Here is an 18,136-nt window from a genome sequence, read left to right on the forward strand (position 1 = left end):
TCCTCAAAGTTAAGTTTTACCCATAGGAGATGCATTTCCTCCTAAGTTGTTTTAAAAAAAAATGACCTAGTCTGATGAACCTTCTCCTAGGATCAAAATCTTAGTCCGACGAATTTTTCTCCTAAGATAGAGACCTAGTCTGATGAACTTGCTCCTAGGATCAAAATCTTAGTCTGATGAATCTTTCTCCTAAGATACCAAAAAGAAAAACCCTAGTCCGATGAACCTTCTCCTAGGATCAAAATCTTAGTCTGACGAATTTTTCTCCTAAGATAGAGACCTAGTCTGATGAACCTTCTCCTAGGATCAAAATCTTAGTCTGATGAATCTTTCTCCTAAAGATAACAAACAAAAAATGACCTAGTCTGATGAACTTTCTCCTAGGATCAAAATCTTAGTCCGATGAATTTTTCTCCTAAGATAGAGACCTAGTCTGACGAACCTTCTCCTAGGATCAAAATCTTAGTCCGATGAATTTTTCTCCTAAGATAGAGACCTAGTCTGACGAACCTTCTCCTAGGATCAAAATCTTAGTCTGATGAATCTTTCTCCTAAGATACCAAAAACAAAAAATGACCTAGTCTGACGAACCTTCTCCTAGGATCAAAATCTTAGTCTGATGAATCTTTCTCCTAAGATAACCAAAAACAAAAATGACCTAGTCTGATGAACCTTCTCCTAGGATCAAAATCTTAGTCTGACGAATTTTTCTCCTAAGATAGAGACCTAGTCTGACGAACCTTCTCCTAGGATCAAAATCTTAGTCTGATGAATCTTTCTCCTAAGATACCAAAAACAAAAAATGACCTAGTCTGACGAACCTTCTCCTAGGATCAAAATCTTAGTCTGATGAATCTTTCTCCTAAGATAACCAAAAACAAAAAATCTTAGTCTGATGAATCTTTCTCCTGAGATAACCAAAAAATAAAAATGACCTAGTCTGATGAACTTTCTCCTAGGATCAAAATCTTAGTCCGATGAATTTTTCTCCTAAGATAGAGACCTAGTCTGACGAACCTTCTCCTAGGATCAAAATCTTAGTCCGATGAATCTTTCTCCTAAGATGCTAAAAAAAACATTTTGAAAAAAAAGTCATTTTCCTAAAGCCAGGCGCCCACCTGTATAACGAGAGGAATACATTTCAGTCCTTACATTTCAAGCATTGAAGTTAGGCGCCCACCTGTATAACAAGGGAATACATCCTAATCTAGTGTTTAGTTCACTCTCAGCACTGCATCAGTAGTATCAGTGGGCTACGATTTTGCTAACGACTCACAAACCTTCCCAGTGCAAACTGGGTTAGGAAATTTTGTTTGTTTTGTTTGTTTTGATTGTCAGGGGCTTGCCTGTAGAGCAGAAGATCGTTATATGCCAAAGATTGAAGAAGTTAGGGGTCCGCCTGTAGAACAGCGGGATCGTTCAAAGTCAAGCCGTAACCCACTGGAAAGCAGAAGGTTGCAACAAAAATCCCCAGCACTCAATCCAAGATAGAAGCAACAAGAAGCTCGCCCCAAGAATGCGAGTCAACAGTCTGAGAGGGTCAACAAAAGCTAGTCACAAAAACAAAAAAAAATGAAGAAAAAAGAAGAAAAATGAATGAATCCAAAGCATGGAAGTGGAGAACAGATGTGATCTGCTCAAGAACTAGCGCCTACAACTAGAAAGTATCAAGGTTCAAATCCAAAGTCTGTATGAAGCACCATTCAAGACTCAAGACCAAGTTTCAAAAGACTTAAGAGATAGGGATCCTTGTAACTAGTAGCTGATAGGCTTAGTTAGTCTTTTTCAGTTTTCATTTTTGTTGTAATGACAGGACCGCGGACCGGAACCTCGACGGAACGGCACCTCAATCGGCTCTTCACCTCGGTACAACTCTGCCATCTCTCTCTCATTTCCGAACTACACGTGGCCTGATTCCTGTATAACCAAGGATATGTAGGCAGCTCAGATACCAGGGCTCGGTCACATTCCCTCCCTTTCCTGAAGTGTAGTCCGTCCAAGTAATGGTCGGGTCAAAAACACGGCTAGTCGTTCTTTGTCGGAAAACTCTTCGTGTTTCCAGTCAAAGAGGGGCAGCTGTAAGCACGTGATTTTTGACCCTCCCCGAGAATTTTCACATTTTTAGCGTGAATATGTGAAATTGGGTCTAGAATAGCTATTTTAACTATTTTTACTTTATTTCAAAGAAAAAAAGAAAATCACAAAAAATATATATATAATTTTAGTTTATGTATTTCTCATAAACTTGAAAAATACAAAAATTGCACTTTATTTTTGTACTTTGTATAATTTCGAAAATTACAAAAAAAAAAAAACATAGTTCTATTAAGGTTTTATGGTCATTTTAACTTTGAAAAATACAAAAAAAATTACTTCATATTTTATCTTAAAAACGAAAAAAAATAGTTTTATTAATATTTTGTAGTTATTTTAAACCTTGAAAAATATTTAAAAAATATAGTTTTGTTTAAATACTAGTCTTATTTTTGGTAGTTATTTTACTTACATAGGACTAGTTGAGCAACGTGTTCCTATTTCTCGGGTCCGGGCAAAAGAATAATATTCGGGTTCAAACTACCCGGTTTTAGGCCTAATTTTCGGACCTAGCCCATAATAAACCGTGTCCAGGACACGTGGGGAACCCCACCACGCGTGGGGGACATATGCCTCGAACCCCACCACGCGTGGGCTCATTTTTCTGGGCAAAACCCATGCTAAATGCACGGATGAAAGACAAAGTCATGGGGACTTTTAAAAAATGGGAAAAAGGGGTAATGTTCCCTTTTCTTCTTCATAAAGAAGAAAGAAAGGAACAGAAGAGAGGACGGACTGGAGAATTTTTAAAAACAAGATACTACTGTTCTTCTTTCTGCGAGAAAAAAGGAAAAAAGAAAAAAGACTTGGAGGGATTTTTGGATTTTTGAAGAACACTACTGTTCAGGCTTCTTCTTCATAAAAGAAGAAGAAGCAAAACCCTACTGTGAAGAGGGAGGACCCCGTCACCTTCCCACTCCCCCGACGCTAAACCACCTGACCAACTCCCTCCTCCTGTCCAAACAGACCACCGCTCTTCAACCCACGACGACCCTCCTCCTCCTCGCAACGTCCAAACACCTACTGTAAACGACCCTACTGACCGGACTTTCCCCCCCGAGCACCGGACCAACATAACCAACGACCAAATACCACCCCATCACCACCGTCCGACACCACCAACGAACACACCCAAACGACACCGACCAAAACCACCATTGACGCCTCAAAACCACTTCCAAAACCTACCCAGCTGACCCCCCCGTCACTGTCACCCCAGCACCACGACCAACGCCAACAACCCACCCCGTCGCAGCCCCAGTCCCTTCGACCACCAAACACCGGCAACCACCCCTCCTCCTCCTAGCTCTAACGAACCAGTCCGCCATTTTCAGTCCGACGAGCAGCTATCGCTGCATGCCAGGCAGTCGTAGCTGCGTTTCCGAGCAGCGGTGGGTTGCTGCGATCTTGCTTGGCCGAGTTTTCTGTTTTTCCGTCGAGGTCGACTTTGGTTCGTCGAGGCGCTGTCCGAGGTTCCGTCGTTGTTCTTCATTCAGAGAGGTCCGGCTTGAGTTCCGTCGGAATCGTGTTTGTCATCCTAAGTTTGCCGAGGTTCAAAGGTTAGTAAACCTCGAGCATTAAATAAGGAAATGTTATGTCAAAAGTTCAAAAAATGCAATATAGAAATTGGTATGATAATTTTCTGCTTATGTTTTCATCGTATGCATTTTTGCTCATTTTGCGTTATGTGATTCTTGTTTATTTGATGTCATTTAATTAAGTTTGACTCGTTGTTATATGACACAAGTTTGCCGTTAATTTGTTCGTCCTTTCCTTCTCTTAGTTCATTCAAAAAATTATTATTAGTACATGTTATTACTACTCCCGAAATGCTCATTCGCTAAAAATCTTTTTATTAAACTTCTAACAAGTTATGAGATTTTAGTTGTAAAGAAGTTGTAAGGTTTAGTATGGTTAAAAGCGTAAAAATGGCATCCCTTTAAAATATAAAAAAATAAATAATAAATAATAATAAAAAAATATAAGAATGAGATGAGCCTCGCCGAATAAAAATACAAATTGCGGGGCCCTCAGTAAATACTTGTTTAAAATTACTTAGAATTCAGGAGGGCCGTTTAGCAAATTTCACGGCCCTACCCAAAGATAATAATGCGCTAGTTGCTTTAGGCGCGCCTTTAATAATGTTATCTCCCTAAACTCGGGTGCACATTTATGTGACCCAAATCCAAATCTCAACGGAGTCGAAATATGTCTCTAGTCACGGGCGCATTGATTGTGGCGTGGCCCGAGATGCATTTCCATGACGTTGCAAATTCTTTAAAAAAATAAGAATGAGATGAGCCTCGCCGAATAAAAATACAAATTGCGGGGCCCTCAGTAAATACTTGTTTAAAATTACTTAGAATTCAGGAGGGTTGTTTAGCGAATTTCACGGCCTCCGCAAAATAATAACGCGATAGTCTCTTTAGGCGCACCTTTAATAATCTAATTTTCTTGAACTCGGGTGTGCATTTCATGCGACCCAAATCCAAATCCTAAAATATCAAATAAAATATGTTTCGGATTGTGGGTGCATTTCATGTGACACAGTCCAAAGATATGTTTTAAGCGATGTTCACATTCTTTTGAAATAATAATAATAAAGCGAATAAAAGTTAAATTTTGCACATAAGTTCACACTTGTATAAAATCATATAATCAAGCCGAATATAACAGTTGAGCGACCGTGCTAGAACCACGGAACTCGGGAATGCCTAACACCTTCTCCCGGGTTAACAGAATTCCTTATCCGGATTTCTGGTACGCAGACTGTAATATAGAGTCATTATTTTCCTCGATTCGGGATTAAAATTGGTGACTTGGGACACCCTAAATCTCCCAAGTGGCGACTCTGAAATAAATAAACAAATCTCGTTTCGATTGTCCTTTAATTGGAAAAAACTCCCTTGCGCCCCTCGGGTGCGTAAAAAGGAGGTGTGACAGCCGAGACTATCTCGAAATGACCGGAAATTGAGAATAATCAGTTGTTCTTGACAAGAACAACTAATTAGCCTTTATTTCCGGCTAATTCAAAGCTTGAAAACCACTCGAAAACTTGTTGCAGATTCGTGACTTGGGTCAATAGCAATGTTTTTGGGAAATTAACCATGAAATCACAATGAAGGAAGGCCAAAGACTATGGAACTTGATTTTTGAGTGATTTGGGGAAATTAGGCTTTGGATCTAATTTTTCGATCCAGCATTTGAGCCAAACTAGAGGGATTCGAGAGACATGGGTTAGGGATTTGGAGAGATAAAGCAATGGGTGTTCCGGGGTGTAATTTTGGTGGTGTTTGGAGGTGGCGTCGCCACCCTAAAGCGGTGAAGGAATGGGGGCGGCTTCTAGGGTTTATGGGGAGTCTCTGATGGGGGGTGTGAGAGAGATGAGTGAAAGAGTGGGGGGGTTGGAGTTCGGACATATTTATATTAAACCCACCCCAGTTCCCGGCCGTCTAATCACATGGGATCAACGGTCCAGATTAAGGTAACTGAAACGGTGTCGTTTTGATTATGGTGGAGATTGGGCCAGGTAGGGAGCAGGTTTGGGCTAAAATTGGGGCGGGTTTGACTATCAAATTGCTAGGGCCTGGACGGATGGAATTGGAATTGGCCCAACTAATTTCCCTCTTCTTTCTTTTCTTTTCTTCCTTTTATTTTCCAACTTTTTTTTCTATATTTTTTTTAACCTCTTTTCAAATTAAAACTAAGATAAAATCTAAACTAATTCCTAAATCACAATTAACCCTAACACATTGCATTAATTAATAATTACCACAATTAATTAAAAACCAAATTAAAGGGAAAAACTACCAAAATTCAAAATTAAAATTAAAAAGCAAAAATAATCTATTTTTTTGATTTTCCATTTTTATAAAATAATTAATTTGTTAATTAATCGTAAAGTGTAGGATTAAATCCTAAATGCAAATGCAACATATTTTTGTATTTTTCAAAATTAACATGCACAGACAAATGCAAACAATAACAAAAATACTACGAAAATCCACGAAATTGCAAACCAATGGAAAAAATTAGTTTGTTTTGAATTTATGGGAGTAATTCATATAGGATAAAAATCACGTGCTCACAACTACTAAAAAGGATACTAAAATAAAAGCGACTGATACGGATAACAACAAGCTACTAAAGAAAATAAATAACGAAAGAAAGCTAAAAATAGACTAATCACAACAAGCTCAGCAAGAGCACCTAATACACAAAATAGCCCGACAAGGGCACACAATATCCAAAACAACAAAGTAAACCCATCAAGGGCACACAATATCCATAACAACAAAATAAGCCCGGCAAGGGCACACAATATCATAGTATGAATATAGTACATCCACCCCCAACTAAAAATATTGTAGTGTCCTCACTACACAATATCAAATATAAAGCACAAATAGTTTGAGGGTCTCCCTGAGGTCTGCATCAGACTAGCAGACTGTGGGAGGATGGCTGATCAATGTTGTGCTGAACTCGTAGCCTCATCATCATTATCACCAGCAGCTTCTGACATGGAGTATTCCTCGCTATCATCTTTATCCCTCACTGGTATCTTCTTGCCTGGCTGCCCCCATTTGAAGATGGCCTTTATGCCTCTACACATTTTTATCATGAACTTGCTCTTCTTCTTGTTCTTCTCCTTCTCCTTCTTGAAGTCTGACTGGAGATCTGCATGCGCCTTGGCCAAGTTGCTGTAGGCTGACTCGAGTCTGGTCACTGATGTTGCCATCTTCTCATGACACTCTTTCTGACTCTTCTGCGCATCTAAGTAACTCCTCATTTCTTCCTTGGAGAATTACGAGATACCAGGCTGGGAGGATGAAGGTCCACTCAGAAGCTGTGACACTAACTCCTGGATAGATGCAAGCTCGGAGTTTAGCACCCCAAATGGTCCCTCAAGTGCAGCTGCCTATGAAGATGACTCTGAACCAGTAGTTGTGGTGGTGACCTTCCTTTTCTTGCTTTTGACTACACTACCCTCTCTTGTCACTCTTAGTGGGTGAAAAGGTTTATCGGCTGGTAACCATCGATCGGTGCTACGCACCTCAACCTCTGCCCTCATGCATAACTGTGTGATCAACGGAGGGAACATCATCCGTGCGTCCTTGTCCTGCAAATACTCTCTCAGCTCCTGTAGGATATAGTAACCGACATTTACAGGAATGTCATCCAGGATGCAAGCAATGATCAATGCCCTGGTGTAGGAGACATCTGATACATTTCTGCAAGGAGACACCCTATTGCATAGGATGTACAACCATATTTTTTCTTCAGACATGAAGTCAATTGACCTCAAACCTTTTCTCCTGTTTCCCCATTTGCCTCTCATGCTTGGAGGGTAGATTTTGGAGACAAGCCATTCCACGTTGTCACACTGATCTTTCTCTCGCGCCGGCTCAATTGGATAGTTATGAATCCCAAGGTTGCCAATTATCTGTTCTATCCCAAACCTTACCAATTTTCCTCTAATGATGAGTTGTGGGTTGGCAAAGTCTATGCACTTAAGGTTAGCATAGAATTCGCGAACCCACTCCTCATTAGATTTGCATGGAGTGGGAATGAAGCATGACCATTCGGAGGCATGGAGACAGGCATAGAAATCTGGGAGCTTCTCGGCCAATTTTTCTTCATTGATCCCCTTTTCAAGCACTATGTTTTTGTTGATGAGGTTGTCATAATATCTGCGCTGACAGTCAACCGACATGAAGCGTGAGTTATCAAATGGTTCCTCAACCTCCTCCTCAATTTCATGTTGTTGTGGGGCATTTTCGCTCATGTTCGGGTCCATTTTAGCTCAAAGTACCTTCACAAAATCAAAACAAAGTTAGCCGGGATATAGAATCATGTTAAGCAATTTAAAACACTGCAATTAGGCCAAAGAATCAACTTGAACGGGCCCGGGAAGAGCCTATTGCAAAGCTACTGGAATTTGGCATTCTGCCCAGTTTGCGCATCTGCGTAATAGTAAACGCAGGAGCAGTTCCACTTATGCGGAATTTTTACCGCATCTACGGTTCTTCTCAAATTGTCCAAAATTACACCTACGAAAAAATCATCGCAAGTGCGAGACTGCATCTGCGGTGCTCGTGCAAGGTTTCAAATGCCCAGATTTTCTTTACATTTTTCAATTCTTAAACCCGATTTTGGCACCTAATTTATACTCAAGACTTCTAAATTAGTGCACTACATGAAATTTTGATTCTATTGAGACCGATTTTGTGGTACTTAGCAAGAAATTTTCTTTTAAACACTTTGTCGAACACCGTGCAAGTAGTTTAAAATGGCCTCTTCTTCACATAATTTGGGTACTCAGATTTCCCACAAATTTTTTTCATGATACACAGCACACACAAATTCACTCTCAACCAATTTTCCTCACCCTATTCTCACACAAATCAGAGGGGAATGGAGAAATAGGGGACACGGCCATGGCAGGCCTAATAAAAGAAGAAGGAGAAAAGAGAAGTAGATAAGAACTAAAAGAAAATACCTGAGTCTCGTATGGTGCAGTAGAAATCAGGAGCAGTGGATGTTTTGGAGATTGTTAGAGCTGGGGGAGTTAGGGCTGGGAGACAAAGGCAGAAAATACCTGAGAATGAGAGATCTATTTTTTAGACCCTGTCCGACTTCCGCATCTACGGCTGTTTACCGCTTCTGCGGGGCCGCTTCTGCGTCCAAAGGAACCATATCTGTGAGGAGGGCCACATCTGCAGTTGGAAACACACTTCTGCATGACCGCATTTGTGGTCAAAAATCCGCATATACGGTTACACCAGATAACTGGTGCCCAGAATTTTAGCCACTGTTTTGTGCCATTTCAACATCCCAAACTCCTTAATTCAACTACAAAAAATCTGAAACTTGGCAGATTAGTAAAAAATAATATACTAAGCTATTCTAAAAAGGAAAATTTTAAAAATGACTAAAAAATTTTAAAAACGAAGGGTTGCCTCCCACCAAGCGTCTCATTTAACGTTGTGGCATGATGCAAGTCAACTTTACCACTTTTCTCGCCACTTGGATAATATGAACTGGGCCCCTAGCTTGGAATCAAGCTTGTGACCACGAGCGATAGGGGGTGGTAAGTCGATGATCAAGCCAAGCCTTAAATTCTTCATTTTGCACTTCTTGGCTCTCATGTGAGGAATGTCATTTTGCTTTCTTGTTCCCTCAAATTGTAGGATGTATGGTATGAGTCTTTCCTCCTTGCAGTCCTTCATTGATTCGTGTAGTTCAACTTCCATGTCACCACACAACTCCCATGTTGAAAAATGCTTGGAATGTGACTTCAAACCTCCAACTTACAATTTTTCTCGGATTTTGACATCCTCTTTTCCCCCCGGATTAGAGTAAATCTTAACCACATTTTCATTTACACTAGTTGACTCTAATTCCATATTTTTCTTGGTATCATTAGCGTAGAGTCGGTTGGCGGATGTTCAATTCTTGATTACTCAAAGTAGAGCTCACTTTCTTCCTCGAAATCGGACTCTTCTTGACTTCCTTCCACACTCTCAAGTTGGTGGGCATAGTAAGCCTCAACCAATATTTTCATTTGCTCATCCAAAGTGCAGATATGTTCATCATTGTAATCCAAACCTTGTTTCAAGTCCTCGAGTGCAAAGTTATGCTTCTCCTCATTTTCAAGAATTGTCTCCAACATGAGCATCATCTTCTCATTTTGAGAAATTGAGAGTTCTTCTTGGTTTTGATCAAGCGCCAAGGAAGGATTTTCGGCTTCCACATCTAAGGAAAATTCTTGGCTATCACTAACTTCCGAGGCTTTTTGGACCTCTAAAGGTTCAAGAATTTCCTCCATTTGCAAGTTCAACCTTTCAAGTGCCAAGTCATTTTGGAGACTATTTTCCAAAAGCTCCTCCAAAGAACTTTGCTCTTTGTTTCCTCCTTCAAGTAGGCATTCTAACATGAGCTTGAACTCCCCATTTTGACCATCCTCAACTTCCTCCACTTCCATAGCCCTATAATTTTCATCACAAAAAGTAAAATCATCATAGCGGGGGCTTGGGAAAGGGAAAGACAAATAATCACAATCATACCAATGACCATTTTGGCAACCACACTTATCACAAATACTCCACTCATGGGTTTGAGATTGTGCGCAAAATCCACCCCCGGGAGAATTTAAACAATTTTGCCATGAGTGTGGTCCTCCACAATAAGGACAAGGGTCATCAAAGTATGAACAACTACCATCTGACCAATTTCTTTAAATGATGCCATTTTTCAAAATTAAGAAAATAAACAAGAAACAAACAAGAAAAATAAACCAAAGTAAGAAAAATAATTACACAAATTTTCACAAGTTTGGACCAAAGCACTTACGTTTATTTCTCAAACAACCTAAATTATGCCAAATTGTTCCCCTGCAACGGCGCCAATTTTTGATTGACGTCCAAATCCACTACTAAAAAGTAAATGGATATGGTTGCATGCGATATAATTTACCCAAATATGAGTCGGGGTCGAATCCCACAGAGAACAATATGTAGGCAATTAGGAATGTAATTGTTATGCAATGCCAAACACTTAAAATTGATTTGAGAAAATATTTTTGCCTAAAGCGGAAATGTAAAATAACCTAGAAAGCAATTAAAATGATCAATGGCTACAAGGATGGATGCATAGGGAATTACACTCAAGTAACTATCCAATGTATTTCACGATTTTACAAATATGAGCGAGTTTATGTTAATTAGCCACGGATAATAATTCTTAATTAGCTTCTTCCGAAGACTAACAAGACTTCCTAATTGAATTATCCCTAAAACAATTAAGAGATTACGCACACTCGGAATGGCTACAAGTAGTTCAATCCTATCCCTAGATAGAATCTATAAAATAAGTGTTAAAACCTCAAGTTCTTGTTAATTAATCTTTCCCAACCCCAAATTATCTTTTCCAAAATTAATTCGGAATTAATGGGCGATTCCTAGGGTTAGCTAATCCCTTTGTAAACATTAAAGAACAAGAATAATTAAAGTAACAATAACTCACTTCATAAAAGGATAAAAATCATTCAATACATAAGCATAACAAGGTATTTAATCCACACTTTAAATATGAATACTTCTATAAACAAGATTCAAGTGTTGGAAATAAATGCTACACACTTAAATATTCAATACAAAGCAAGGAAATGAAGAAATAAACATAAATGGGTAAGAAACCCTTAACCACAAGCTTGAAATCTTCAAAACCCAAGTGTGTGTGCAAACCCTAGCTTCCAAAACTTGTTCTCTCTAGTCTCTTGGAACTGAAAATAAGCCAAAGATTCCTAAAATATCTGCTAGGACGAGTATTTGTGGGTTTGGAAATGAGAACACGTGAAATGCCTAATTTGCCCAGGTCTGATGCCCGTTGACTGCACCTGCGGATGAATTCTTGCAGATGTGGATAACTTATCGCAGAAGCGGGATGTTAAAGTATGTATGATACCGCAGATGCGGACTCCCAGAGCGCAAATGCGCTACCGCAAAAGCAAAAAATTACTCGCAGATGTGATTTCTTGCAAAAGGCCCAACTCTGCAGATGCGTCTCCACTCCCACAGATGCGGGGTCGCTTCTGCGACCACTCTTTTGCAGATGCAGAATCACTGGAGAGTTTTGCATTGTTTTCACCCTTTTTTGCTCAATTCCACTTCAATTCAAATCAAATCACTTCATAGCATCATTTACCTAAAAATCTAACAAAACACACCATAAACGACCTCATATTATAGTTAAAGGACATAAAAGCTAAAGAAAAGAGACTAGAATGAGTGGTAAAATCACCATTCATCACAATCTTCTAAGGATCCACCTGAATACCCTCTATTGGTACAACATGACCCAAGAAAGCAACTGAACTCAACAAAACTCATATTTCGAAAACTTAGCATATAATTGGTTGTCCCTCAGAGTCTGAAGCATGATCCAAATATATCATCAATAAAAACAATCATGAAGGAATCCAGATAGAGCTTGAACACCCGGTTCATCAAATCCATGAATATTGTTGGGGCATTTGTCAACCCAAATGACATCACTAGAAACTCATAATGCCCGTACCGGGTCCGAAAAGCTATCTTAGGGACATCAGATGCCCTAATCCTCAACTGATAGCCTGAACTCAAATCGATCTTTGAAAACACCTTGGCACCCTGAAGCTGATCAAATAAGTCATCAATCCTCGGCAATGGATACTTGTTCTTGATGATGACTTTGTTCAACAGTCGATAGTCTATGCACATCCTCATCGACCCATCCTTCTTCTTTACAAACAATACCAGCGTACCCTAGGACAAGACACTGGTCTAATAAAGCCTCTATCAAGCAAATCTTTCAACTGCCCTTCAATTCTTTCAACTCTAGCGGGGCCATACGGTACGACAAAATAGAAATGGGCTGAGTGCCCGGAGCCAAATAAATGCAAAAGTCAATAACCCTATCGGGTAGCTTCCCTGGCAGGTCTACAGTAAATACCTGTGGGAACTCTCGAACAATTGGTACAGAATCCATGGAAGGAACCTCCGCACTTGAATCACGAACATAAGCCAAATAAGTCAAACACCCATTCTCGACTATACGTCGAACCTTCATATAAGAAATAACCCTACTGGTAGAATGACCAGGAGTCCCTCTCCACTCTAATCGAGGAAACCTCGGCAATGCTAAGGTCACGGTTTTGGCGTGACAGTACAATATAGTGTGATAAGGTGACAGCCAATCCATCCCTAAAATGACATCGAAATCAACCATATCGAGAAGTAGGAGATCTACGCTGGTCTCAAGACCCCCAATAATAACAAAACACGAATGATAGACACGATCTGTATGATGACCCAAAAGATCAACTCTTGTTTTAAAAGTCAAATCTATGTTCTGAGGCCTTAAAACCCTCCCCTTGTCTCACTTCTATTTGCGTGCAGAGTCCAGGCATATATCCGGAAAGCCTCTATGTGAAAATTTGAGAAAAATGCTAATTTTACCTTTAAAATTAAATTTAAGTTGACTTCGGTCAATATTTTAGGTAAACGGACATGAACCTGTGATTCGACGGTCTTGGGGGGTCCGTAGGAAAATATGGGACTTGGGCGTATGCCCGAAATTGAATTTCGAGATCCCTAGCCCGAAAAATGAATTTATGAAAGAAATTGTTTAACTAAAAATATAAGAGTTTATGGAAATCTAAAGATGTTTGAATTTGATGATATCGGGCTCGTATTTTGGTTTCGGAGCCCGGTACAGGTTTATTATGGTGTTTAAGTTGTGCCTGTAAATTTTGGTAAGAAATGGAATTCATATGACGTGAATCGGACCCTCGGTTGTGAAAATGGATACTTTAAGAGTTCTTGAGATTTTTCTTTGATTTTAATGCTAAATTCATATTTCTAGACGTTATTTTGGCGATTTGATCGAATGAACAACTTCGTATGATGTTTTTAGGTTGGGTTGTATGTTTGGTTTGGAGCCCTGAGGGCTCGAGTGAGTTTCGAATAGGATACGGGGTGATTTACACTTAGAAATCTGGTATGAGTTGTTGCTCCTGGTGTACAGGCATTTTGTACTTCGCGGTCGCGAAGTCACTCTTGCAATCGTGAAGTGTACTCAGGGTTGGGGATGGGTTTGTTCATCACGAACGTGGAGCACTGGGGGGTTGCTCTATGCGAACGCGATCGGTGTCACGCCAACGCGTATAGTAAAAATGGAGGTGGGTTGGGAATCAGTCATTTCTTCTATACGAACGCGTACATTGGTCTGCGAATGCGAATGCAAGGGGGAATACCCTTTGCAAACGCATAGAAGATCTCGCAATCGCATAATCCTGAGTAAGGCAGCTCTTCGCAAACGCGGCAGGCCCTTCTCGAACGCGAAGAGGGCCTTCCCAATCTCTTAAAAATAGAATCAAAACGGGAAAGGGCCATAATTTTATATTTTCAAAAACTAGAGAGAATTGAGGCGATTTTCAAAATATAAGTTCTTCCCCACAGTGTTGGTATATGATTCTAAACCTTTTTCTTTCAATTTCCCATTGCATTCCATCAATTTCCATCCAAAAATCTAGGGTTTTCATGGTAGAAATTAGGGGTTTGGGTAGAGTTAGGGCTTTTTGTATAATTGGAATTTAGACCTCATTTTGGGGTCAGATTTCGAAACTAATTGCATATTCGGGCTCGTGGGTGAATGGGTGATCGGTTTTTGGTCCGAACCTAGAGTTTTGACCAAGCGGTAACAGGGTCGATTTTTGACTTTTTGGGGAAGATGATAGAAAACCTATAATTAAGCATTGGAGTTTAATTCTTTAGCATTTTTTGATGTTGTTAAATTAATTTGGCTTAGATACAAGTGAATTGGAAGTGGAATCAAAAGGGAAAGCGGTATTTGAGGCTTGAGTTTGGCCGTGGAATTCGAGGTAAGTGTTTGGTCTAACATTAGCTTGATGGATTAGGTGTGTGTTGGTGTCGAGTACGACAAATAGGTGAGGTGATGAGTATCTATACGTTGGTGTCAAGCATGCCCGTGAGTCTTATATTAAGATTGTTGCGATTTTTATTATGTATTGTTCATGTTTAAATTGATGATTAGCACTGGGACAAGACTTTTGATAAATTCTTGGTAACTGACCATTGTCGAGTATTGGTTCAAGTTGAGGTTTATTTATGAAGTAACTGTTGAAACTAGATTGGTTATAACTGATTCCCTTGACGGGATGATATTGTTTCTATTATTGACTCCCTTGCCAGGACGTATTGTTTCTATTGATGAATCTATTGTTGATTCCCTTGCCGGGATGTTATCATTCTATTTGTTTGGGTGAGGAAGAGTGTAAAGCACGAAGGGTGATGTCGTGCGTGATATTGTAGGTGAGTGTTAATGCATGAAGGGTGATGTCGTGTCATGATTATGACAGAGTAAAAGAACTAAGGGTGATGTTGTGTCGTTTCTATTGATTTCTATGGTGATGACGAGAGTAAAAGCACGAAGGGTGATGCCGTGCACTTTTTTCTGTGTTATTAACTCCGTTGCTGCAAGTTTGATATTTACTTTGTCATCTTACTTTATTATTGTCATAACCTGATATTCCCCTCAATATGTTCCCCTTTTTCCATCTTATTCTATTTAATTCTTGTTATTATTGCTTCTCGTATATGATTAAATTGCACAGGTTTATATGGTTGTTGTGTCCTAGCCTCGTCACCACTTCGCCGAGGTTAGGCTCGACACTTACCAGCATATAGGGTTGGTTGTACTGATACTACACTCTGCACTCCTTTGTGCAGATCTCGGTACTAGGCCCTACGAACCGTAGTTCGAGGTTGATGCCTTCAGTCGAGTGGAGACCCGAGGTAGTCTTCGGGCGTCCGCAGACCTTGGCGTCCCCTTCTATCATATTTCCTTCTATTCTTTCTATTTCTAAGACAGATTTGTATTTTCTTGTTCAGACCACTGTTTGTAGTATTCGTAGACAGTCCGTGACATGTGACACCAGTTATGGGTGGAGTTGTATTATGGATTTCATATTAGTATTCAGTTAGATTGTTAAATTCTATTTTTTCGTATTTTGTTCCGTTGTTTATGTTATGTTAACTTGTAAACTGCTAAAAGATAAAGTAAAAAGGTAAACAAATCAGTAACGTTGGCTTGCCTAGCGGGTTCAATGTTAGCACCATTGATGTGCCAGAGAATTTCGACACATTTGATACAAATTGCTTAAATTTTAGCTTGTTTTAAATGCAATTATCTTTCATACTTATGTAATTTTAATGTTTTGCAGTGTATGAAGCTCAAGGACCCAAGAACCTGGAAATGAAATTAAAAATCCATAAAAGGACATGAAAAAGGAAAAATGCGATCGCAGATGTAAGTATACGGACCGCAAATCCAACATGTGGACCGCATAGTGCTCAGAGGAATCGCAAAGCCCAACAGTCTATTAGCCAAATTCAAGCGCAAGAGATGTGGTCCATTATGCGACCGCATAACAGATTTGTGGGCCGCATAATGGATCACAAACTCGTTGTAGAAGTTGTTGAAGGCGGAAATGCGGTGACAAATGCGATCACAAATCAACAATGCGGACCGCATAACCTAAATGCGACGACTACCTAAGAACTAGGGTTTCGAAGATGCGATGGTTGTGACGAGAATGTGGACCGCATGTCTGTTATGCGATAGAAATACGGTCGCATAATTGACCTGGAAGGGTATTTTTGTCCGAAATTGGTCCCGAGTTTTAGCCCACTATAAATAGATTTATTGGGATTTTGTGGGGGCATCTTGTCTGGTTTTTGAGCTACATTCCAACATTTGAATATTCCTCTCTTTTGGAAGCTTTAGGAGTGAAGAATCTTGCACTTTGTAAGCTTTATGGCTTTTAATATTCTCATCTTTTTGTATTTTAGCATGAGTAGCTAGCTTTAAATACTAAGGTTGTGGACCCTAAATGGGTGTTATGTTAGTGGGTGTTTAACATTGAATATATATGTAATGGTTGGTTGATATATATTTTTTCTCATTCTTCATTTATTGTTGGTGGTTGCGAACATTAACAAGTTCCATTAAATTCTTTCTTTACTTGGAAAAGTGAGTTAGAGTTTAATAGAAGTAAATATCAAAGACTCAAGGCTTTAAACCTTGTTTAATAGATTCGCTTAGGAATAAGTGGGTTTTATTTGGCATAAATTGATTACTCTTAATTGCAACTCTTTTATATTTGGAAAAATCATAAAGAGGAATACTACCCAACTATTCGAAAATATTGGGTAGTCATTTAGAAATCATTGGCATATCTAAAGAACCTTCCATCATAAATATATCATATTAACACCGATAGCATTACACTTCATTGAAGGGGACACAACTTTGGTTTCCTTAATCAAATTATTTACATTCTCAATGTTACAATTAGGTATCTCTTCAAATCACAATCATATCATACTCTAGTTACAATTAAAGGAATAGAATTACGACCTAAGTCAAGTAGCATACTACTCGAGTAACCTTTCTACGCCTATTCCCTGTGAGATTCGACCCCAACCTTGTTGGATTATTATATTTGACACTAACCGCCTACACTATTTAATTAAAGTGTAATTTGAGCGTATCAAATTTTGGCGTCGTTGCCAGGGAATACGATTTTGAAATTACTAATTAGTGTGTGCTTTACTTTATGTCTTATTCTAATCCATCACACTTTGCTTGTTTTACTTGGTGTTGATAGGAAGACATGGCCGAATATGAGGAAGAAATGGAAGAAAATCCTTTTGCGGACATAGATGAGTACATTGAGGATACAAATGCTATTGTACCTCTGATTGTTGGTGTTGCAACTTTCAAGATGGAACATGGTTTAATCCTAATGCTCAAAGCGAAGGGGTTTTTTAGGAATTCCACTGATGATGATCCGACACAATATCTTAGAAACTTCTTGGGTGTGTGTGCGATACATAAACAGAACAACGTCTTAGATAATGCCCTAAGGTTGAGGTTGTTCAAGTACTCACTAGCTAGGGACGCAAGGAAATGGCTTCAAAATATGCCACCAAATTCCATTCATTCTTGGCCCGAACTTGTCCGAGCATTCTTCGCTAAATGGTTTCCGCAAAGTAAGAAATCTGAGCTTTGGGATAAAATTTTCTTTTTCAAGCAAGTACCGGGAGAACATCTACATGAGGCATGGATCGATTCAAGTTATATTTGGTGAGATCTCCCAATCATGGTTTTCCGGATTCTATCCTGTTGGAGAAATTCTACATGGGTTTAGATCATATGAACCAATCTATATCCAAGAATGCAGCTGATGGATCTTTTATGGACAAGACATTCGCAAGGATCACACAAATACTTGACAAAATGGCAAAACATAATCAAGCTTGGCACTCAGAGGACACCACAAGTGGAATTGCATATGGTTCTCCCTCCTTGACCACCATGATTAAGGAGAATCAAGAAAGAGATCAAGTAATTGCAGGGCTTGCCACCAATGCCAATGTGTTGATAAAAATGTTCACTGAAAGCCAAATGAAGAAGGTAA

The sequence above is a fragment of the Nicotiana tabacum genome, chromosome 16 (assembly GCF_000715075.1).
Source record: "Nicotiana tabacum cultivar K326 chromosome 16, ASM71507v2, whole genome shotgun sequence".
NCBI lineage: Eukaryota > Viridiplantae > Streptophyta > Magnoliopsida > Solanales > Solanaceae > Nicotiana > Nicotiana tabacum.